The following is a 24,134-nucleotide window of genomic DNA, read 5'->3' as shown; positions in this document are numbered from 1 at the left end:
GGAGAATGTGCTAACTCCATACAGACAATCACCCAAGGCTAGAATTGAACCTGGATCCTTAACGCTGTGAGGTAGCAATATTAACCACTGAGCCACCATACCATTTTTTAAGATTCTTTTGATCTATGCATGCACTCAGTTTCCAGGTGACTTCATGAGGCATATACAGATTGTATGAGTTGTCACTTTCTTTTCCTTCTCTTCTATCTTGTCTTTGAGGATGGACTTGAGGGCAGTTGGAACTCTCTGCAGATGCTGTACAGCTCTAATATGATATTCACTAGGAAGACATACAACATCAATAAAAAAAAACTTTGTAATCTTCTCGGATTTGTTCAACAACCACTGACCTTGTGGCTCCAAAAAGCTGCCAATCTCTTTGGGTACATTTGCTTCTGCAACAAGAGCAGAGTGAATGATCCCTTGCTCCTCGGAAGTTAATTTGGATAGTCTACTGATCCTTAGAAGTTGAGAATCGGCCCTGGTCATCGAGTGTTGGGACAGTCTCCTGGCTATGGTGGTGGCTGGAGTATCAGCAGTGATGAGGCTGGTTTGCCCAAGACAGCATTCTGGGTCCAGTCAGCTGCAGCAGGGCTGCTTCAGCGTGATTCCTCCTTGCTGTTGGAGCCTCAGGAACAGCTTTGGCAGCTGCGGAGTAAGGTAGCATCCCGTGACTGGAACAAAAAAAATGAAATTTGTCTTAACTTTGTATACATTATTTATTTTTATAATTTATGAATTTAAAATGGTGCCAGATTAATTATGGCAATTACACATGTTTTACTGTATTTTCATAAACACATGGAACAATAAATTATTTTACTATGTAAGGGTTACTACTTCAATCTTTCGATTTGCTTTAGCTGAGATGATTGGATTTTGTTTAACATCTACCATCTGAAACTTCAGATCTTTGTTTGGGATCTCAGCTTCATTATTCTTGGTATGAGAATTATTCCATTATACAGACTCAACCTCAATTTCAAGACCTTTGTTTTCGTGTAACCATCTTGAGTCACTACCCTCGGGTTGTAATTGTAATGAATGCTTTCACTCTGCAGTCTTCGTTCTAACCATCACAATCCATTTATTGCTATTGGTCCTGCTGATGCCTCTGCTTTATGGTTTAGAGCAGTTTGTCCAACTACCACACATGTGGGGAGGCACATGTCAATTCTTGTCTCACTTGGTGGCAGTGACAAAATTTCAGAAAGGATGTTTGCATTTCCTCTCACTCTCAGTCTTAGGGTTCAACAGTCTCCCTCTGTTATGTCTCTGTCTCTATCCCTCCCTCCTACAAACACTCCCATCTCCTCCTTCCCACTTATTGACAGACACAATACCTCTGTCCCCAATTTCTCTCACCCCTCAACCACTATCTCTCCTTCCTCATTCTCACCTTCTCTCCTTCCCTACCCTCACACATAAGCACTTTCTCCACCTCCCTCCCTTACACTGACTCTCTCTTCCTCCCTCCCAACTTCTCCCTCTCACACTGTCTTTCGCTGTTGTGCGGAGTGTTCCCATCCTGTCAGAGAACACTTCAGCCAGTTCGGGACATTCAACTTCAGACCTTCAGGAGACCATCCTCCAAGGCAGACTTTGGGACAGGCAACAGCATAAAGTGGCCGAGCAGAGGCTGATAGCCAATTTCGGTACCCATGGGGATGGCCTCAACTGGGACCTTAGGTTCATGTCACACTACAGGTGACCCAACTGCACTATATACAGACACACACAATCATACACACACACCACAAACTCTCTCACTTCGTGGAAACTAAAGAGACTAGCTATCTCTCTCCTGTATTTACTGTTGATGGGCACAGTGGTGACCAAACCAGCAGCAAATGTGGCCGAAACAGCTGATAGTAAGCTGAGCAGCTCAAAAGCAATATTCAAATCTACATCCTTATCTGTTGCTGTGTGTGTCCTGAGCAAGGCTTTTCAGGCTGAATAGAATCTCCTGAGTTGCTATTAGATGGGCCTGGAGTACAGTTATTCATTAGGCTTCTAGAAGACATATCCTGGGAGCCATCATTAGTCTTACTTTCCATTTTCTTTAGCTAACTAAATAATTGCATACTAAGTGCTTTAGCTTCTTGCATTGCTGGACACTTTTCCTTTTCTCTTCTGAGATGTCCTCCACAATCTGCATCATGTCCTCTGGCCTTGACCTTCATGATAGCTTTTCTGCAAATATTTCTTCTTTTCTTTCAAACTTTTTATCATTTAGCCTAGAATATCTCTCAGTGTGATGGAAAATCATGCTTGTTCTCCTAATAATATGCTGCCCCAAATTTTTGACAATCTCAGAGTTTCTGCACATTTTAATAACTTTCTTGAGAGTTAATTTACCTTTTCCCAGTAAATGTGCTCTCATGGGAATCCCTCTTATCCTTATAATCCAATACTGATATGATCACCTTTCACTGATCCAAATTCACAGAATTCAACAAAATGTAGCCGTGTGGTTGCGTACTGATCAATGGTCTCCCTTTCCTCAAACTCTGATGTTGAACATACCTCATTCATAAGTAATATTAATATGGGGTTCAAAGTGTGTCTTCACAGCCTTTAAGATTGTTCCTGTTCGGTTTTTTCTACTCTTCAATGAGATCTACACAGCAATGCAGCTTGTAGATCTCTTTTCCCAGCCCTAATTGCTTGGTTCCTACATTTATTTGCTCAGGCTTTTTAAATAATTTGTTAAAGCTATTTCATTATTTTGCAAGTGAGGGTGGAAAACATTTTAATTCTTTCTCAGCTTTCATTTCCATAGCAGAAGGGAAACATGCCAAACCATTCATCTGTATCTCCTTAGGTGTGACAGCAGACCTCCTGGAGCTCATCCTTTTAATACTGTAACCTACCTATATTCATTTCATGCAGTTGTGATGGAATAGTGGTATTGATTCGAGATTGTAATTCAGGAGATATTCTGGGGACCTGGATTCAAATCACCTCAGGGCAGTTGGGGAATTGAATTTTTAAACATTCTGGAGCTACAAGTTTGATGATGACCATGAAGACATTGTTGATTGTCAAAAAAAAATCTGTTTCCGTAATGACTTTTAGGGATCTTTTCTTGATCTGGCTACAAGGAAATCCAGATCCACAGCAATGTGTTTGTTGCCTTAAACAGCTGAAAGTCAATCAGTTGTACCAAATTGCCAAAAATGTCTCAGAGAAGAAATAAAGCCAGACAGTCCAACAGGCATTGTCCTAGGCAGCAAACTTAGCCCTGTTAACCCTGCACTGCCCTCCTCGCTATTATGTAGGGGTTAGACTCAATATTGGAAGAGGACAGACCCAGTAGCTGTGGAATTATAGTGGTGTACAGCTGGGAAAGAGTTTCCCTTGGAGTCTTCAACATTAACTCTGGACACCATAAGGTCTCATTGCATGAGATCAAAATGGGCAAAAAAGCCTCCTGTTAAGGTTAGCACTGTCACCTCATAGTGCCAGGGATCTGGGTTCAATTCCACCTTCAGGTGCCTGTCTGTGTGGAGTTTGCACATTCTCCCTGTGTCTGCATGGGTTTCTTCCAGGTCCTCCTCACGCAACCCAAGGATGTGCAGGTTAGGTGATTTGGCCATGCTAAATTGCCCAGGGTGTCCAGGGATATGCAGACTAGGTGGATTAGCCATGGGGAATGCAAGATTTCAGGGATAGGGTAGATGGGTGGATCTGGGTGGAATGTTCTTCAAAGGTCAGTGTGGATTCAATAGGCCAAATGGCCTGCTTCCACACACTAAGGATTCTATGATTACCACATACCATGCTCCCTCGGCTAATGGAGCAGTATTCCTCCATGTTGAACAATACTTGGAGAAAGCATTGAAGGTGACAAGAGGGTAGAGTATACTCTGGGTGGGGAATTTCAATGTCCATCACCAAGCGTGGCTACTGATTGAGCTGGTCGGGTCCTAAAGGACATAGCTGTAAGAGTGGCTTTGTGCCAGGTGGTGAGGGAACTACCAAATAAAACAGACTTAACGTTATCCTCACCTATTTGTCAGCTGCAGATGTGCCTGCCATTTAGTCGTATTCATACTATGAACAGGCCAGAGATGTTGTGAAATGAGGTGCTGTCTTCACATTGTGGATACTCTTTGTCATGTTGTGTGGCACTATCACCATGCTAAACAGGATAGACTTTGAACAGATCTAGCAACTCAAGATTGGGCATCCGGGAAGCATTGTGCAGACTTTGAAACAGCAGAATTGTAGCCCAAACAGTCTGCAACCTCATAGCTCAGCATATCTTACAGTCACACACAAGACAGGACATCACCCCCGGTTCAATGAAGAGTGCATGAGCACGTGCCAGGAGCAGCATCAGGCATACCTAAAAATGAGGCGTCAAGCTGGTGGAGCTACCAAACAGAACTAGTTGCGTGTTGAGCAGCATAGCAGCAAATGATAGACAGAACTAAGTGATCCCACAACCAACAGATCAGATCTAAGCTCTGCAATCCTGCCACATCCAGTCGTCAATGGAATGAAAAGTCTACTGATGACCAGGAAACTATTGCTGATTATTGGAAAAACCCATCTGATTCCCTAATGTCTTTCAGGGAAGGAAACCTACCATTCTCACCTGGTCTGGCCAACATGTGACTCCAGACCCACTGCAATGTCATTGACTCTCAATTGTCCTCTGAAATAGCCTAGCAAGCCATTCGGTTCAAAGGCAGATAGGAATGGGCATTAACTACTGGTCAGTTAGCAACATCCATGTCCCAAGAGTGAAGAAACAAAATCATTTTAAAAACTCGCTGGAGTTGTCAGCTCCACAAATATCCCCATTCTCAATGATGGAAGAGCTGAACACATCAGTGCAAAAGATAAGGTTGAAGCATTCACAACAATCTTCAGCCAGAAGTACTGACTGGATGAACCATCTTGGCCTCCTCCAGTGGTCCCCAGCATTACAGATACCAGTCTTCAGCCAATTTGATTCACTCATTGTGATATCAAGAAACAGCTGAAGGCCCTAGACACTGTGAAGCCCTAACAACATTCAAGCATCAGTCCTTAACATTTGTGCCCCAAAGGTGGTTGTGCCTCTAGCCAAGCTGTTCCAGGACACCTACAGCACTGACAACTACCCAACAATGTGGAAAATTACTCAGGTATATCTTGGTCATAAGAAAGCAATACAAATTTAACTCAGCCAATGACCACCTTATCCAACTACTCTCAATCATCAGTAAAGCGATGGAAGCTGTCATCAACAATGCTATTAAGGAGCACCAGCTCAACAGTAACCTGGTTACTGTTTGGGTTAGTTTGGGTTCTGTCAAGACCACTTAGCTCCTGACCTCATTACAGTCATGATTTAAACATGGGCAAAAGAGCTGAATTTTAGAGGTGAGGTGAGAATGACAGCCCTTGACATCAAGGCTGCATTCGATCCAGTGTGGCATCAAGGAGCTCTCGCAAAAATAATGTCAATGTGAATCATGGGAAAACACTCCACTGGTTGAAGTCATACCTGATACATGGAAAGATAGATGTTCAAGGTCATTTCAGGTCCAGGACATCTGTGCAGACTTCCTCAGGGTAGTGTTCTAGATCCAACTACCATCAGCTGCTTCATCAATGACCTTCCCTGCATCACAAGGTCAGAAGTGAGCATGTTTGCTGATGATTGCACAATGTTCAATACCATTTGTGACTCCTCCGATACTGATGCAATCCATGTTCAAATGTAACAAGATCTTGACAATATCCAGGTTTGGGATGAATGATGGTAAGTAATATTTGCCCCACACAAGTGCAGGGCAATAAGAATTTCCATCAAGAGAGGATCAATCAATTGCCCTTGATATTCAATGGCATTATTGTCACAAAAACACCACTATCAACATCCTTGGGGTAATATTAATCAGAAACTGACTAGCCGTACAAATATTGTTGAACCAAAAGCAAGTCAGTCTAGGAATCCTTCAATGAACAACTCACCTCTTGACTACCAAAACACAAGTCAGGAGTATGGTGGAATACTCCCCACTGGCCTTGATCAGTGTAGCTACGACAATATTCAAGAAGGTTGACTCCATTCAGGTTAAAGCAGCTGGCTTGATTGACACCACATCCATTCCCTCCAACACCAATACTCAGTAGCACCAATGCATACCATCTAAAAGATGCATTTTAGAAATTTACCAAGGCTTCTGAAGTGACACCTTCCATCGAGAAGGAAAGGACAACAGATACATGGAATGCCATCACCTGCAAGTTCCCCTCTAAGCTACTTACCATTCTGACATGGAAATATATCACCACGCCTTCAGTGTCACTGGGTCAAAATCATGGAGCTTCCTCTCTAATGGCATTATGGGTCTATCCACACTGAATGGATTGAAGCAGCTCAAGAAAGCAGCTCACCATCAACTTCACAAGGGCAACTAGGCAAAGGTAATAAATGTTAATCCAACAGCAACATCCAAGATACCTAGCATCAGAGATTCATAGAGATCCACAGCACAGAAAAAGGGCCTTTGGACCGTCACATCCATGCAGGTCAAAAACTAACTATTCTAATCTCAGCACTTGACCCATAGCCTGGTATGCCTTGGTATCATAAGTGTGTGTCTAAATACTTCTTAAATGTTCAGAGGGTTCTTGTTTCTACCAGTCCTACAGGCAATGAGTTCCAGATTCTCACCACCTTCTGTCTCTTACCTTAAATCCATAACCTTGGTCATCATCCTTCCACCAAGGTGAAAAGTTTCTTCCTGTCTACCCGATCTCAGACTTCATAATTTTATGCATCTCAATTATGTCCCCTCTCAATCTTCTCAGCTGTAAGAAAGACAATTCCAGTCTGCCCAGTCTCTCTTCATAACTGAAACTCTCCAGACCAGAAAACATCAAAGAAATCTCCTTTGCACCCTCTCCAGTGCTATCATATCCCTCCTATAATGTGGATTTCAGAATTGCACACAATACTTTAGCTATGCCTAACTAATATTTATACAATTCCAGCACAAGCTTCCTGTTCTTAAACTCTGTCTCACCTCCTTCCACCTATCGTATGCCCAGCGCCCCTCCCCCAAATTTCCTCCCCCCTACCTTTTATCTCAGCCTGCTTGGCACACCAGCCTCATTCCTGAAGAAGGGCTTATGCCCGAAACGTCGATTATCCTGCACCTTGGATGCTGTGTGGCCTGCTGTGCTTTTCCAGCACCACATTTTTCAAATAAAGATGTGGTGTTTGACTGGGGTGAACAAAGTTAAAAATCACACAATACCAGGTTATAGTTCAACAGGTTTATTTAAAAGTACAAGCTTTTAGAACACTGCTCCTTCATCAGGTAGCTTGTACTTTCAAATAAATCTGTTGGGCTATAACCTGGTATTGTGTGATTTTTAACTTTGTTAATAGAGGCAAGTTTCCCATATGCCTTCTTTACCACTTTATCCACCTCTTCAGACACCTTAAGAGTTTGGTGTACATGTATACCAAGGTCCCACTTATTTTCGATGCTTCCCACTGACCATCATGTATTCCCTTGCCTTGTTTGTCCTGTTCAAGGTTTCATCTCACTTTTATCCAGATTGACTTCTATTTGCCACACTTCAGCTCATCTGACCAACCTCTTGTAATCCAAGGCTATTGCAACATTTAAGAGGCATTTGGATGGGTATATGAATAGGAAGGGTTTGGACGGATATGGGCCAGGTGCTGGCAGGTGGGACTAGATTGGTTTGGGATATCTGGTCAGCATGGACGGGTTGGACCGAAGGGTCTGTTTCCATGCTGTCCATCTCGATGACTCTATGACTCTATTTACCACCCCAACATTTTATGTCTTCATGTAAGATTCCAACCCAATTGTACCTCCTCCATATGAAATAAAAGTCCACCTGTTTCTTCTGAGGTCATCTTCATTGTGTTTGATCCTCCTGCTACTTTCCTTCATATGCAAGTATCATTGTGAGACTGTTCTACTGATAGTTTGAACCAGACGAATGACGATGCGATGCCTCTGGCTTAGTTACAACTTCTCTTCCTGTTCTGACTTGAACCTTTCCATTTGTGCCTTCCTTTACTCTCCTCACCAAGCCCTACCCAAGTTCTAGGATCAGTCACCAATTTCATTCAAGAATATTTGATCAACCGACACATTCCTGTCCCATAGGTCCCAGTTAATAAAATGTTTGCTCTATTCAATGACATATTCTATTATCATTCAACATTCAAAGGTTTGGTCAAGAGAGTAGGTTTTAAGGAATGTCTTAAAGGAGGAGGGGACAGGTTAGTGTAGGTCAATGTTTAGGTCTCTAAAGATTTCATCAAAGTGATGAAAATGATAGATGAAGACTGGAGGAGTGAGAGGGCCCAGAGAGTTTCAGTGTTGGTGGCAATGACAAAGACTAAGAGGGGCATAATTCTGACAGGCAACTGAAGCATCAACCATTGAAACTGGTTTCATTCAAGCAACTTCAAATCAAAATCATACCATATTTGCTTCATGATTAGCCTTGTACTTGCTGAGTTATACTAACTCCCAGTTTCAATGGTTGATGCTTCAGTTGCCTGTCAGAATTATGCCCCTCTTAGTCTCTGTTATACTTTATACTCTGTTATACACATCACTGTTATACTTTATTTACTGCATAAATGATTCAAATAATAATGCAACTCTACCTTAAATAAAACTTATCAGCAGAGAGCTTTCTCATTCACACTCTCAACTGACTATTCAGATATCACAATAATATTGTAAACTTTGGTATTGAGGTATATAATTTTTGCCAGTTTATCAAGAGAGCTGATTCATAAGGTGCTAGTTAAAACAAAGTGTGCTGTATATTCAAGGCTGAGTCTGAGTAGGTTTATGATCAACAAAGGAATCAAAGGTCTGGTGGAGAGAGGGATGGCAGTGAGTGATGAGATATTGGTCAGAATGTGGAGCTGAAACCACAATCAAATCTGCCAGGTCGAATATCAGAGCAGGCTCAGGAGACTGAATGGTCTACTCCAGCTCCTGGATCTTGTGGTCCTGGGCTTCTTTGTTCAGGTAGCCCCTTCTGTGACTTAGTATCATGTTTTGTTTGATAAGAATTGGGTAAAATGCCCTGGAATGTTTTACAATGCTAAAGAAAACTTCCATTTATGCATTATTTTCACAACCATTTGATGTCTCAAAGCCCCTTACAGGTGATAAAGTACATTTGAAGTTAAAGGGATAAGTTAATGTTATTTGTTGTTGTTGTCATGTCCTCATGATCTCCTAATGGAACTTATTATAGCTTTAGACCTAATCTTCCCCAGTGCTCATTCCCCACTGTTGAGAGCAATGTGCTTGCCATTCTGTAACATTCTCTCAGCCACGTACACTGCACTGTATCTCATTTATACACTTGGCACTATTGGTGAGACTACAGTGCAGTGGAAAATGATAACAACATGGGCTGTGCAAATACAGCATATTCTTAAAGTCATAGATTTCTACAGTATGGAAACAGGCCCATCTCCCCAACCTGTCCATGCTGCCTAGTTTTCACAATTAAACTAGTCTTATTTGCCTGTGTTTGGTCCAAATCCCTCCATAAGTTTTGATTGGCCATAAACTATGAGACTACAAAGATCTTTTTAGACTTATTTCAAATCTGTTCTTTGTGCTAGGTTCCACATAAGCAAATGATTATACTCAGATTTTTAGATTCTGAAGGTTATGGTGGGCAGTGCATGCCTTATGGAATAATACTGAAGTCGGCACTGCATCGTTTTGAATTTCTGAAATGTGCTGTCAGAAACTTGAAGCCAAAATAATTTATTACTATAGTTTTTGAGAGCAAAAGGTAAACTGATATCTGTACCTATTATAGCTGATGTTATATACTAGTTGTTTTTTTCAGATGTTACATAAGTAATTACCACTACTTTTATTTCAAATATAGCTGAAGCCATTCTCAAATATCAAATCCTCTGTTATACTGAAGAGACTTCTGATCCTAATTAGCATCTTTATTGCTGTGTGAGATCTACATAATTCAAGGTGTTCGAACAAAGGAACGTGGCAACAGAGACAGGCCAATCAACCACTTGAACCTGCACAGCCATTCAATAGGTCGTAGATGGTCTCTTGTTTAACTTTGTTTACCACCTTAACTGCATATCCCTTGATACCAATTCCTAACATAGACTAGCTTTTACCAAATGTATGGTGTTTTTCATGTTTTTTGCTGCTGACCGCTGATAATTACTGACTATGTTGCTTTCTTCACGTGTGCAGCTAGTTAGTGTGATCATCCCTGACTCAAATCCTGCCTTGTACTGAGTAATAAAGCTGACGTGAACGGGAATAACAGTCATACTATTCGTAATCTTTTGTGTTCAAGAGTTGAGAAGGAGGGGTAGAATAAACCAGAGTTGAAAATATAGCTGATGCAAAATAGTTACATTTACAAAATAATAAGGTTTAACATGTGAGTGATTACCTTATGTTCTAATAACCTGTTAACACCCTCACAAATGACTTCAGATTGATATTTTTTTCCTTCAGAAAGCATTGTGGTATGGAGTACCACAGCTATCAAATGGCCTTCTAATTAAAATTGTTGTATTGTTTTACAAGACCAGATAGAATAACACCAAAGTAATTGCAATGAAGAGGCTTAGATTACTACACAGTTAAAACATGGATGAGCCCAGATGGACATTTGCTGGCTGTTTCTTCACTGTTACCTCATTCAGTTTAGTTTATATTACTCTTGTTCCCTGACTTCCTTTAAAGTTGCAAAGGACATGAAAGAAAGGCTTCAGTTTTGTTATGATAGTCTACTTCTTTCAGTAACTTCCTTCAATGTGAAAAAGGCAAAATATACCAACATATCATTTGATCAAGCTTCATAGTGTTTGCAATTATTGTATCGTTTAAGCTTATAGCTGTGAAAGGATGTTCCCTAATTTCTCTTTACCAATTAAAAATAAGTGAACTATGACTCTAACTTTCATTATATGATGTCCCCTGTTAACTATCTAGGGCTGATCTGGCTATCTGAAAAATGGGGTGACTTCACCATAAATGGTTCTGAAGTACTGAGTCATTGGCACCCTGCCTCCTTAGTTATGAGCTTTTAATGGTAAGCCAGTCTATCTCTACAATGCCATCTCTTTGGACAGCAAAGTCTAAGCTTCTGTCATCTGATCTTATAATTTACCCCCTTCACATGAAATCGGTTTGTTTGTTTGTACCTCTGTTTTCCCGATTATATATGGTGGACAGCTCAAAACGCAGCACCGTCAGTATGTAGTTCTGACCAATCTGACACTGTGAAGCCTCATCTTTATTCTTTTATGGGAATCACAGACAAAACCAGAGTTTTGGTTTCCAACATCTCCTCATTCCCCATCCTATCCCAATTTAATTCTACCCTGGAAAAAACAGTGGTGTGGCACAGTGGCTAACACTAGTGCCTCATACTACCAGGGACCTTGGTTCGATTCCAGCCTTGGGCCAATGTCTGTATGGGGTTTGCACATTCTTTCTGTGTCAGCGTGTGTTTCCTCCCACAATCCAAAAGATGTGCTGGTTAGGTGGATTGGCCATGCTAAATTGCCCATAATGTCCAGGGATGTGCCATGGATTAGATGGATTAGCCATGGCAAATGTGAGGTTGCAGGGATAGGCTGGGTCTGGGTGGGATGCTCTTAGGAGGGTCAGGTGTGAACTTGATTGGCAGAATGGCTTGCTTCCACAGTGTAGAGTTTTTATGATTCTAGTGTGTATTCCTAATTGCTCTTGAAAGATGGTGGTGATCTGCGTTTTTTTTTAACTGCCACAACTTATCTGATGGAGGTAATGGAGGTACACTGACAATGCTGTTAGGGTGTGACTTCTGGGATTTTTAGCATGGAGGAAATCAGGACCATGTCTATCTTGGAAGGGAGCTTGAAGGAGATGGTGTTGCAATGTATCTGCTGCCCTTGTCCTTCTAGAAGTTACTGGTTTAGAAGGTGCTATCTGAGAAGACTTGGTGAGATGTTGCACTTCAGTTTGTTTATGGAACATACTTATGCAACAGTTGTGTACTATGTAAGAGAGTGAATGTTTAAGGCAGTAAATAGGGTGCTGATCAAGCATGCTGCTTTGTCCTGAATGATATCAAGTTTCTTGATAAGATCATAAAAACAGAGGCATTCAGTCCATTGAGCCAGTTTCATCAATGAAAAAGATATGGCTGATTGGATTGCTGACACATCACACTTCTGCCTTGTACCTTGTAGAGAGAGTTTGGAGAGTCAGGAGGTGAGTTACTTAGCTCAGAATTTTCAGCTACTAATCTGCTTTTGTAGCCCATGTATGGCTGGTCAGTTCAGTTTTTTGGTCAATAGTAATTTCCAGGATGTTGAAGAGCTAGAGTGAAAGGATAATCCTTTAGAACTGAGGTGAGGAGGAATTTAGAGTCATAGAGACGTACAACACAGAAACAGACCCTTCCCTCCAACTCGTCCATGCCGACTAGATATCCCAATCCAATCGAGTCCCATTTGCCAGCACTTGGCCCATATCCTTTTTCTTCATTGCTGTGGAGGCCAAGTCATTGAGTGTCTTTATGCAGAGATAGATAGGTTCTTGATTAGTCAAGGGATCAAGGGTTGTAGGGAGAAGGCAGCAGAATGGGTTTGAGAAATATATTAACTGTGATTAAATGGTGGAGCTGACTTGATGGGCTGAATGGCCTACATCTTATGGCTGATAGTGAGGGATTCAGTAATGGTAATTTGGAGATGGTGAGGACTGCAGATACTGGAAAGTCAGAGTCAATAAGGTGTGGAGCTGGAATAAGCACAACAGGTCAAGCAGCATCAGTGGAGCAGGAGAATCGACATTTCAGGTCGGAGTCTTTCAGGGGCTGTGAAATAAATAGAGGGAGGGAGGTGGAGCTGGGGAAAAGAATGGTGGAATAGTGATAGGTGGATGCAGGTAAGAGGTGGCTGTGATTGGTCATTCAGAAGTGAAAGGTAAACACCCCTGCTATTTTAAGCCAGCAACACAGAAATGATTCACCCCGTGCTGTAATCTGTTAAAATTTGAGAGGCAAAGAACTATCTCCAAAGTCACTATTTTAAGTACAAAAATCTAAGATTTTTTTTTAGATTACCTACAGTGTGGAAACAGGCCCTTCGGCCCAACAAAGTCCACACCGACCCTCTGAAGAGAAACCTACCCTCCTATATTTACCCCTGACTATGCACCTGACACTACAGGCAATTTAGCATAGCCAATTCACCCAACCTGCACATCTTTGGACTGTGGGAGGAAACCGGAGCACCCGGAGGAAACCCACGCAGATATGGGGAGAATGTGCAAACTCCACACAGACAGTTGCCCGAGGCGGGAATTGAACCTGGGTCCCTGGTGCTGGGAGGCAGCAGTGCTAACCATTGAGTCACTGTGCCACCTTTATTCTTTAAGTATGACAGAGAATGAATTAAATAACAACTGTTTACAACTCCTTTCTCTAACCTATCCTTTACTTTCCCCCTACAATACAAGTTTGATAAAGGTTTACTAAAAATTCAAATTTCAGAACCAGCCAGCTGTCAAATCTTCTCTTTGTATCTTCCTCTGTTTTCTTTTCTTCTTAGGCTTTCTGTTTTACAGATCATTGATAGATAAAGGTACCTTTAAGAGAGCTATTCTGCAGGCAGTCTGCAAATGTTGGTGGCTGAAGAAGGGCTTATGCCTGAAACGCCGATTCTCCTGCTCCTTTGATGCCTAGCCTGCTGTGCTTTTCCAGTGACACATTTTTAGGATGTTGGTGGCTTGTCATTCTCCCCCAGCCGTTCAATCTTCCCCGGTCTTATACAACCAAAGCATCAGATCATTTCATTGGTCTCAATATTGTCAAAATACCAAATTCAAATTTGAGTTTAGTATCTTGGGGCATGATTTAAACAGATTGGTCAAATTTGATTTTTTTTTGCTTCATAATAGCCAATGTACTGCTAGCTGCTGGATCAAATGTTACATTGCAAATTCTCCAGCACTCTATGTGCTTGCTAAGTCCTTCATCTCTCTTAAAGGTACAGTACACCTCTACAATTTCATAACAGAAGTATGGAGAGGATAGGTGGGAAGGAAGATGGTCAGGTAGGGTTAGGTAAAGCAGGTGGAGTGGAGAAGGAGGGCTGGACCTAGACTGAAGTGGGTGTGGGGAAATTTGGAAGCTGGTGAATTTTATGTCAAGGCCATATGGTTGTAAGTTCCTGAGGTAGAAGATGAGGTGTTCTTCCTCCAGTTTGAATATGGCCTTACTTTGACAGCAGAGGAGGTCTAGGATGGACATGTCATCGGGTATGTGTGAGGAGGAATTGAAATGGCTGGCAACCGGAAGGTGGGGTTGTTTTGAGCATCCGGACCATAGGTGTTCCCTGAACTGGTCCCCAAGTTTATGCTCAGTCTCTCCCACTTAAAGGAGACCATATCAGGAACAACAGATGCAATAACTCAGGTTAGAGAAATACAGGTGAGTCTCTGTGGTCTTGGAATTATTCTTTAGGGCCTTGGAAGGAGGTGAGAGGGGAGGTGTGGGTGCAGGTGTTACTCCTCCAGCAGCCACAGGGAAATATGCCAGATGTGGAGGAGAGTTTGGTGGGGAGTGTGGACCTAGCTGTTTATCTCATTACAAGGGGAGGTCATTGCTGAAGCAACCGAAAATGGTTGGGCATAATCTAAGGAACTCCTACAACCCAGGTTCCAGCACTGAGATGATTGACCTACAACCTAAACCATCTTCCTTTGACCAGTGCAGAGTTTTACCCTCGATTTCCATTAACTTTAGTTTTGTTAGATGCCACGTTCAGTCAAATTCTGCCTTAATTTATATCAAAGACAATCACTTTTACCTCACCTCTTGAGGCAAACTCTTTTGTCCATGTTTAGATGAAGGCTGGCCACTTGTTTAAATCTTGTTGACAAGGCCAAGAAACAGATGAGTGAGTGGACTGTTCTTATTTATAGGAATACAGGAGAATTTCCAGTTAATATCCATTATCTGTATATAATTAATATACAATCATTGAAAACATCTATGCTGCATATCACTTACCACTCTATGACAACCTGTTCATTGGAACAGAGAATTATGGACTAGAGGTCATTTGACCCTTTGAGACCATCCCAGCGTTCAATAATGTAATGTTTAGTTTGATCATGGTCTCCTGTTTGCCCACTTCCCCCTTCATAACCATTGATTTTCTTGCTGATCAAAAACCTATGTAATAGAGCTTTGAATAAATTCAATGACCTAGCACCATTGTTTTTTGGAGAACAGAATTCAGAAGATTAATGACCCTATGAGAGAAAAATCTCCAAATCATGACGATCAATTTTGGTGTCATCTGGAAATTCACTAATCATGCCTTCTATATTCTCATCAAAATTATTTATATAAATGACAAACAAAAGAGAACCTAGAACCAATTCCTTTGGAATACTGCTGATCACAGGCCTCCAGTCCAAAAAGCAACCCTCCAACGTTGCTCTCTGTATCCTGCCGTTAAGCCATTTATGTAACCAATTGGCAAGCTCACACTGAATCCCATGTGACCTAACTTTACTAATTAATCTACCTTGCAGTACTTCATCAAAGGCTCTACTAAAATCCAAATAAACAATGACTACTGCTCTGTCAACATCAACCTTTTTGGTAACTTCCTCAAAAACCTCAGTCAACTTTGTGAGACATGATTTTCCTCACACAAAACCGTGTTGACTATCCCTAATCATTTTTTGCCTCTCTAAATGCCCATGAATCCTATTTTTTCTAATCACCTCCAACAACTTACCCACAACTGAAGTCAGACTCAGAGGTCTAACAAAGAAAGGTACAACAATACACACCGTCATCAGGCACCTCAACCATAGTTATAGATGATGCTAATATTTCTGTACGGGATCTTGTAATTTCTTCCCTTACTTTCCACATCATTCTGAGATACATTAGACCAAGTCCTGGAGATTTATCCACCTTTATATTCTCTAAGACCGCCAAACTTCCTTATCTGTAATGTGAATGGAATTGAATTGGATTTTATTGTCAAGTGTACCGAGGCACAGTGAAAAGCTTTGTCTTGTGAGCAATACAGGCAGATCACAGAGTTAAGTAGCATAGATAAGTAAGTAATAGGTAAACAGCGGCAAAAACAAAAACACTGGTACAGGCGAATGTTAAGAGTTAGTGAGTCTATTTAGTATTCTAACAATAGTAGGGTAGAAACTGTTACAAAACTGGTTGTAAAACATCAAAGTTTATTTCTCTGAATTCTCTGGACTTCATTTCTTTCTCCACAGTGAAAACTGACATGAAATATTAATTTAGTATCTCTCCCATCTCCTGGGGTTCTTCTTGATGACCTACTTTCTTTCTCATCTCGTGCCATTGGCAAATTTAGATTAGATTACTTACAGTGTGGAAACAGGCCCTTCGGCCCAACAAGTCCACACCGCCCCGCCAAAGCGTAACCCACCTATACCCCTACATCTACATCTACATCTACCCCTTACCTAACACTACGGGCAATTTAGCATGGCCAATTCACCTGACCTGCACATCTTTGGAATGTGGGAGGAAACCGGAGCACCCGGAGGAAACCCACGCAGACACGGGGAGAACGTGCAAACTCCACACAGTCAGTCGCCTGAGGTGGGAAATGAACCCGGGTCTCTGGCGTTGTGAGGCAGCAGTGCTAACCACTGTGCCACCGTGCCGCCCACATAAATTTAGCTACCATAAATTTGGTGTCTACATTCAATACATTAATATCAATTGTTAATAGATGGTAGTTGAGGCTACAGGACTGACACCTGTGGCATGCCACTAGTTATAGTTTGTGAACCTGATAAAAATCCATTTGTTTTTACTCTCCTCTCAATTCATCTACTTCCCATTTAACATATGAAAGCAACCTTCCTGAGTGAGACCTACCAAGAGACTCCGTTGTGTCAGGCATGGAAAACACAGGAACTCACCAACAGGTTCCTTGTGACAAATCACTGATGTCAAATAGCAGGCTTTCATCCACCATGGCTAGAGTAATGACGCTGTTGTTTTTGTTGTTTCCTTCTAAGTTAGTTTTCTTTTTTTCAGTCTGAGCAGTAAACAAAAAGTTCAAATTTCATATCTAGTTTTTGCAGTGTTTAAATAAAATATACAACTAACACAGATAAGAATCTAATTACTTAGAGGCAGTATAAGATTAGTGAGATACTTAGTGATATGGAGCACATTGTCATTGGCATAAATGTGTATGATAAACCTATACCTTCAGGTGAATCTACAGTGAGGCTCCACTTAGATGAGGAAGATGAATGGCCAACGATAGATCTTTTGTGGCATACCAAGCAGCAGAGTGTTACAAATGTTATACATCAATCTGAATGACAGGCTGTGACAGTGTTATAAAATCTGATGTGCCATCCCAGAACAGAGTGTGCTAACTTATATGCTATCAAATGTAATCCGTAATACCCTTTGTGCTGGACAATAGCAGTGCGACAGAATGTAACCCATCATTCCCAAAGGCACTACTACAGATAGAATTATACTGCTGCTTGCTTTATTGAATGTGTACTCCAGACATTACAAATGCAATGCACTGTTCCTTTTGATGATGTCACTAAACCCAAATTCTATTTCCTGTGACAGTTACAAATACAATGTATTGGTTCAAGTGTTATAACACACGATTGGTCTCAGCATTGTTAAAAGTGATTTGTCATTCCCAGTTATAATCTTACAGAATGTAAGACACTGTCTTAATGACAGTGTTAAACATTTAACATATTGTTCAGTAATAGGCATTCAGTGGAAGTGTTACAGAAAGTAATGTGCTGTTCCCTATGACAGAGTTGGAAAGTGTAATGAACCATTCCTTGTGACAGTGTTCTAGAATCTAATGTATTGCTAAGTAAAATCTGAAAGAACTGTGGATGCTGTAAATCAGAAACAAGAACAGAAATTGCTGCAGAAGGTCAGCAGGTCTGGCAGCATCTGTGGAGAGAAGCTGAGTTAATGTTTCAACATATACTCTAGATTAATTTTGGTCATTGAAGAAATTACAGGGATTACTTGACATGAGGATTATCACATTCCAAGTGTTTTAAGATGACCTTACAGAGGTTTATAAAATCATGAGAGGCATGGATAGGATAGACAATGTCTTTTCCCTGGATGGGTGAGTCCAGAACTAGAGGGCATAGGTTTAGGGTGAGAGGCGAAAGATATAAAAGGGATCTATAAAAGGGCAACTTTTTCACACAGAGGGTGGTGCATGTATGGAATGAACTGCCAGAGGAAGTGGTGGAGACTGGTACAATTACAGCATTGTAAAGGCATCTGGATGGGTATTTGAATAGGAAGGACTAAGAGGGATATGGGCCAAGTACTGGGAAATGGAACATGATTAGGTTAGGATATCTGGTTGGCATGGACGAGTTGGATTGAAGGGTCTGTTTCGGTGCTGTACATCTCTATGACTCTATGTAATATATCAGTTGTAGTGGTAATACTATGGATGGATTACATCACTCCCATTGACATTCATGGGCATTGTTGACATAACCAATATATGTTGCTCATTCCTAGTTATTTTTGAGATGGAAATGGCAAGCTGCCTTTTTGAATTGTTGCAGTCCATGTTGTGAAGGTACTCACACAGTGCTGTAAGTTTTGCAGTTCCAAGAATTCTTCCAGACAATCCTGAACAAATAACAATATGTTTCTGAATCAGGATGATTGGAAATGCACTTGCAAGTAGTTGCATTCCCATGCTTCTGCTGTCATTTTCTTTCTGGGTGATAAATCTCATGAGATTGGCAGATACTGTGGAAGGTGCCATGGTGAGTTGCTGCTGTGTATCTTGTAAATAATATTGGAGCCATGGTGCCCAGAGAGATGGGTGTGTGGGGGGCTGTGTGTGTGTATATTGAGTGAATATTTAAATAATGGATGTACCAGCCAAAGATAATGCTTTGCCCTATATAGTGTTGTGTTTCCTGGGTATTGTTGCACTGTCATTCATCTTGTCAATTCCACCTCATTCTTTACTTTTTCTTTGCAGGTAGTAGAACTGTTTTGAAGAGTCAGGAGATGAACCTCTTGTTGGATAATGTCCAACCTCTGGATACTGTAGTTCTTGCAGCCACAGCATTTACTCATTGGTCCAGTTGAGTTTAGGTCAGTGATACTTGCAGAATTTTGATGAGAGGGAACACTGTACTATTAAAATTATAAATCATGGGGAGATGAATTAGATTTAGTTCATTGAAATGGCCATTGCCTGGCACCAGTATGCTGCAAATGTTACTTGCATTTATGTGCACAATTCTCGAGGATGTTCAGGTTTGGCTACATGTACTAATGAATTGTTGTCAGACGCAGTGCATGGTGCATCATTCCCAGTGTTATGGACCAGACCAAACTCCCTCCAAATATATTAAGAAGATTGCCTAGCCCCTCACTTTTTCTTATTTCAAGTGCCAGATGTTGTGTTCCGGATGCAATTCGATTGGTCAAATTACCAGCCTTGAAGCAAAATGCACTTTATTTATTCACTGTAGTTAAAATACAACAAAAGAAAGAAGAAAGAATTATAGGCCAGTTTTCTTAACTTCTGCCGTGGGGAAAATGCTTGAATCTATTATCAAGGAAGAAATAGCAAGACATCTAGGTAGAAATTGTCCCATTGGGTAGATGCAGCATGGATTCATGAAAGGCAGACCATGCTTAACTAATCTACTGGAATTCTATGAAGACATTAAGAAAAGGTGAACAATGGGGATCCAGTAGATGTGGTGCATCTAGATTTCCTAAAGGCATTCGATAAGGTGCTGCACAAAAGGTTGCTGCATTTGATAAAGATGCACGGTGTTACGAAGAGGAGTGGTAGAGCAAAGTGTGCAGAGGACTATGAAACTTTGCAGAGGGACAAAAATAGTTGAAGTGAGTGGGCAAAAGGTCTTGCAGATGGAGTACAATGTTAATAAATGCGAAGTCATCCATTTTGATAGGAATAACAGTAAAAATGACCATTATTTGAATGGTAAAACTTGCAGCATGTTGTTGTGCAGAGGGACCTTGATGTTCTTGTTAATGAATCACAGAAGGTTGGTCTGCAGGTGTAACAGGTAATTAAGAAAGCAAGTGCGATTTTGTCCTTCATTGCTAAAGGGATTGAGTTTAAAAGCTTATGTTGCAGCTGTATAGGGTGCTGGTGAGGCCACACCTGGAGTATTACATGTAGCTTTGGTCTCCTTACTTGAGAAAGGATATACTGACACTAGCTGAAAATGTGTTGCTGGAAAAGCGCAGCAGGTCAGGCAGCATCCAAGGAGTAGGAGAATCGACGTTTTGGGCATGAGCCCTTCTTCAGGAAACGTCCCGAAACGTCGATTCTCCTGCTCCTTGGATGCTGCCTGACCTGCTGCGCCTTTCCAGCAACACATTTTCAGCTCTGATCTCCAGCATCTGCAGTCCTCACTTTCTCCTATACTGACATTAGAGCAGGTGCAGAGGAGGTTCACTAGGTTGTTTCCAGAGTTGAGAGGGTTGGCTTAGAGGGACATAAATAGACTGAGATTATATTCATTGAATTTAGGAAAATGATGGGGGGTGATCTTATAGAAATATGTGAAATTATGAAGGGAATAGATAACATAGAAGTTGAGAAGATGTTTCCACTGGCGGGTGAAACTAGGACAAGAGGGCATAGCCTTAAAATTAGGGGGAACCAAATGTAGGACCGAGTTAAGAGTGGACTTCTTCACCCTGAGGTTTGTGAATCTGTGGAATTCTCTACCAAGTGAAGTAGTTGAGGCTTCCTCATTGAATGTTTTAAAAACTAAGATAGGTATTTTATTTGAACAGTAAAGGAATTAAGGGTTATGGTGAGATAGTGGGTAGGTGGAGCTGAGGCCATAACAAGATCAGCCATGATCTTATTGAATGAGGGAGCAGGCTCGAAGGGCCAGATGGCCTACTCCTGCTCCTATTTCCTTATGCGCTTATTCAGTCTCACAAGCTGGTTAAATTATTGGATTCAAATGGACAGCTCGATACCTCTGTCTTAAAACCTCTCTCCCAAAAAATCTGGACAAAATATACCTCTTAAAACCATAGTATTGTTATACCAGTGACTATATTACACAATACAGTGTGTTATTTTGTAGCTTTATGTAGCTTTCCATTGTTTCTGAATCAGAAGGTTCAGGTTGAAGTTCCATTCCGGGGATTTAAATGTAAAATATTGTCCAATATGCAAATGCTGTGTTGAAGGTGTGCTGTGCAGTCTAGCTGCTGTGCTATTAAACCGAGGTCCCATCTGCCTTCGTGGGTAAAAATCCCATGCTACCATTTTGAAGAGCCACAAGGGAGCTCCTCTGGAATCCTCGGAAATTTTTTACCATTCAATGAACATGAATGAAACAGATTATCATTGAATAAGGTACCACACATAAGGCTACTTAATAAGATAACATTGTGTTGGGAGTAGTGTGTTAGTACTGACAGTGAACTGGTTAACTAATAGAAAACAGAGAGTTGGGATAAAGGGGGCATTTTCAGGATGGCAATCTATGACTAATGGAATGCCAAAGGGATTAGTGCTAGGGCCACAGTTATTTACAATACTTGTTTATGACTTGGATGAAGGAAGTGAATGTACTATTGCCAGGTTTGCAGCTGACATAAAATAAGTGAGAAGCCAAGCTAGTGAGGATGAGTTTACAGTTTAAATGAGTGAGCCAAAATTTGGAAAATGTAATGCAATGTGGGAAAATATGAGATTATCAATTTTTGCAGAAGAAATAACAGAGCTGAATATTATTTAATAGGGAAAACTGTATAATGCTGCAGATCAGAGGGGTTTGTAGTCCTTGTGCATGAATCACAGAAAGCTAGTTTACATATTTCGTTGGTAACCCCCCACCAACCCAACCTCCAGTCCCGGCACCTTCCCCTGCAACCGCAAGAAATGCAAAACTTGCGCCCACACCTCCCCCCTTACTTCCCTCCAAGGCCCCAAGGGATCCTTCCATATCTGCCACAAATTCACCTGCACCTCCACACACATCATTTATTGCATCCGCTGCACCCGATGTGGCCTCCTCTATATTGGGGAGACAGGCCACCTACTTGCGGAACGTTTCAGAGAACACCTCTGGGACACCCGGGCCAACCAACCCAACCACCCCGTGGCTCAACACTTCAACTCCCCCTCCCACTCCACCAAGGACATGCAGGTCCTTGGACTCCTCCATTGCCAGACCATAGCAACACGATGGTTGGAGGAAGAGCGCCTCATCTTCCGCCTAGGAACCCTCCAACCACAAGGGATGAACTCAGATTTCTCCAGTTTCCTCATTTCCCCTCCCCCCACCTTGTCTCAGTCAAATCCCTCGAATTCAGCACCGCCTTCCTAACCTGCAATCTTCTCCCTGACCTCTCCACCCCACCCCCACTCTGGCCTATCACCCTTACCTTGACCTCCTTCCACCTATCGCATTTCCAACACCCCTCCCTCAAGTCCCTCCTCCCTACCTTTTATCTTAGCCTGTTGGACACACTTTCCTCATTCTGGAAGAAGGGATCATGCCCGAAACATCGATTCTCCTGCTCCTTGGATGCTGCCTGACCTGCTGCGCTTTTCCAGCAACATATTTTCAGCTCTGATCTCCAGAATCTGCAGACCTCACTTTCTCCTCGAAGCTTTTAACACAAATTAACTGTTGGCTTCATTTTGACGGGAATGGCATGTAAAAATAGGGAGCAAAAACAGGAAGTTCTGAAGAAACTCAACAGGTCTGGCAGCATCTGTAGAGCGAGTTAATGTTGAATCCACTGACTCTTTGTCAAAGTTCTCTAGCACTTTTTGGTTTTGTTTCAGATCTCCAGCATCTGCAGTTCTTTATTCTAAAAAAGACAACTCTTTCTTAAACTATACAAGACACTCATCAGGCCATATCTGAAAATTTGTGAACAGATTTGGTCCTCTTATTGAAAGAAAGATATACTAGAATTGGAGATGATAGTATGGGGCAGGTAAAGCACAGCAGGTCAGACAGCATCTGAGGAGCAGGAGAATCAACATTTTGGGTTAAGCCCTTCATCAGGAATAGATGAAAGGCTTTTTCATTCCTGATGAGGGGCTTTTGCCTGAAACATCGATTCTCCTGCTCCTCAGATGATGCCTGACCTGCTGTGCTTTTCCAGCACCATACTCTTGGACTCTAATCCCCAGCATCTGCAGCCCTCACTTTCACTTAGAATTGGAGATGGTCCAGTGAAGGTTCACTAGGTTAATTCTGGAGGGACTTTTTTTATGATAAGTTGAGTACGCTGAACTTGTACTCATTGGAGTTTAAAAGAATAAGATACTTTATGATATAAGATTCTAAACTCCAATGAGTACAAGTTCAACCTGCTCAACCTCTCCTCATAAACAAAGACCCTCCAGAATTAAGGAGGTGAATGTTGTGTCAAACAAGCAAGTTGTTTTGTCCTGAGTGGCCTTGAGCTTCTTGAGTGTTGTTGCAGCAGCTCTCATCTCATACACCCCTGATGTTAGAGTACTGTAGATGGTGAACAGGTACTGAGGGAGTGGAGGGTACTTGCTTTGAGTATGACTGCATTTCAAAAATTAATTGTGAAAGGCTTTGGGATGCCCAGACGTGATGAAAGGTTGTTCTCTGCAATCTCTGACAGACTGTAATGTGATGTGTTCTCACTGACCGTGCTCGATGTGTTGCTGCCACTGGGGGCCCCCTCCGTGTCTCAGGGTGACGAACATCGGATCACAAAGGACCGAGACCAGGAGCACGAACACCAGCACCCAGAGCGGGAGGAGGAGGGGGTGTGAGAACCGGGACTGGGACCGGGACCCACACCGGGGGCAGCAAGAGAAGCACTCCTACTGGCGCTGGGGGCGGAGGAAGAGAACCGGGATCCACAGCGGGAGGAGCACGGAATCTTTACTGGGAGCAGGGGGAGGAGTTCGGGATCCACACCGGGAGCAGGGGGAGGAGCACCGGGATCCACACCGGGAGCAGGGGGGAGGAGCACCGGGATCCACACCGGGAGCAGGGGGGAGGAGCACCGGGATCCACACCGGG

The 24,134-nt window shown here is 42.0% G+C and overlaps 1 long non-coding RNA gene across 1 annotated transcript; it reads right to left on the bottom strand.

Moving 5' to 3' along the window:
* Positions 1-602: 602 nt before the first annotated feature.
* LOC140482610 (uncharacterized) lies at positions 603-24,026 on the bottom strand. The gene is made up of 3 exons (XR_011961768.1): positions 23,755-24,026; positions 16,998-17,116; positions 603-674 (listed from the first exon to the last, which is right to left on the bottom strand). It is a non-coding gene; the product is annotated as an uncharacterized lncRNA (long non-coding RNA).
* Between the last annotated feature and the right edge of the window lie 108 nt (positions 24,027-24,134).

The sequence above is a fragment of the Chiloscyllium punctatum genome, chromosome 11 (assembly GCF_047496795.1).
Source record: "Chiloscyllium punctatum isolate Juve2018m chromosome 11, sChiPun1.3, whole genome shotgun sequence".
NCBI classification, from domain to species: Eukaryota; Metazoa; Chordata; class Chondrichthyes; order Orectolobiformes; family Hemiscylliidae; genus Chiloscyllium; species Chiloscyllium punctatum.
Note: the sequence above shows the minus strand (reverse complement) of the source record. Positions and strands in the feature narration are given on the sequence as shown.